The sequence below is a fragment of the Armigeres subalbatus genome, chromosome 1, assembly GCF_024139115.2.
Source record: "Armigeres subalbatus isolate Guangzhou_Male chromosome 1, GZ_Asu_2, whole genome shotgun sequence".
Taxonomy (NCBI): Eukaryota; Metazoa; Arthropoda; class Insecta; order Diptera; family Culicidae; genus Armigeres; species Armigeres subalbatus.
In genome coordinates this window covers 52,475,533-52,477,226 of record NC_085139.1, presented here as the reverse complement: position 1 = coordinate 52,477,226, position 1,694 = coordinate 52,475,533, and positions in this window count along the sequence as shown.

The window sequence follows — 1,694 nt, the reverse complement described above, 5'->3', positions numbered from 1 at the left end:
CTATTGCAATCCATGCGCACAGTGCTTTAAATCGCCTTTGAAAATTACATCCCACCAGCTGGTGCCATGGCCCCCCCTAGACCTAGACTCTAGTTACGCCTATGATCGGGAATATTCAGATTAAATATGACTAATGAGTTTAATTGATTCAAAACTTATCTACATGATCAATTTTGATTTTACTTACATGGAGAACAACAATTTGTCTTTTATTTCACCGTGAAAAGCTTGAGCAGAATTTAAAAATAAATCCTGCTCTTTTATTGTTGTGGATATTTTTAATTATCAAGCTACAATCATTGGTGTTGTTGACGATTGTTGACATCTCATGCAACTGACAGCGGTCTATCTGCACACTGTGCCCGGGACATGGTGGCTATTTTTAGGCTAAGGGAGTTAGATAGGGATGTCTATAGCCTGGTCTAAACCATCATGACGAAAGCAAGTATAGTTCGCAATATAACCGCTTGACGTCGCTAGTATATAATAAATAATCTGATAGGTTAGATATCTTAGGTAGGTTAGGTAGAAAATCATCGGCCTCATCGAGGCACAGTACGAGGCCTTCTCGTGTAGAATGCTGCACAATGGGGTCTTGTCCGACCCTATCCGGGTCGTAGCTGGTGTGAGGCAAGGATGTATTCTATCACCGTTACTGTTCCTCATCGTAATCGACGAGATTCTGGTAGATGCGATTGACCGTGAACCAAACCGCGGGCTTTTATGGCAGCCTATAACCATGGAGCACCTAAATGACTTCGAATTGGCGGATGATGTTGCACTCCTCGCTCAACGGCGCTCTGATATGCAGAGTAAGCTCAACGACCTTGCCTAGCGCTCCTCTTCGGCAGGTTTAGGGCCGATGCACACGTAGCGGTTTTTCAACGCCACGTGCACGCAGCCTTAAAATAACGCTGGTGTGCATCGGCGTGGTGACGCTGCGTTACCGCTTTTTCCCGGTGCGTCCTTTTGACGCCACGTGCACTCTGCGTTGAAATGACGCTACGTGGGCATCGAGCCTTAGTCATCAACGTCAACAAAAGCAAATCGTTGGATGTAAACACGGTGACTCCTTCCAGTTTCACAGTAGTCGGGCAACCAGTGTTGAAAGCTTCCAATATCTTGGTAGCCAAATGGCGTCAGACGGCGGTACCAAGATCGACATAGACGCACGGATCAAGAAAGCAAGGGCTGCCTTTGCGAGTTTAAGAAATATCTGGAAAAACAGGCAGATAAGTGAACGCACCAAAATACGGATTTTCAACTCTAACGTGAAATCTGTGCTGTTATACGCTAGCGAAATACACACCATCAGTGGAGAACACTCAACGGCTGCAGGTGTTCATTAACAGATGCCTGCGGTATATAATTTGGGCCTGGTGGCCTCACAACTGGATCTCAAACAACGAGCTCCATCGTCGTTGTCACCAGAGGCCGATAGCAACAGAAATTCGGGATCGGAAGTGGGGCTGGGTCGGCCACACTCTACGTAGGGGCGGAAACGAAATCTGTAAACAAGCATTAGACTGGAACCCAGCGGGACATAGCAGCAGAGGCAGACCCAGAGGCTCATGGCGGCGAAGCTTCAATAAAGAAATAAAGGTAGTCGGCCGAAATCTAAGCTGACAACAGGTTAAAGCGATAGCCGGTCGACGCTCAGGATGGAAATCATTCAAGTCGGTCCTTTGCACCAC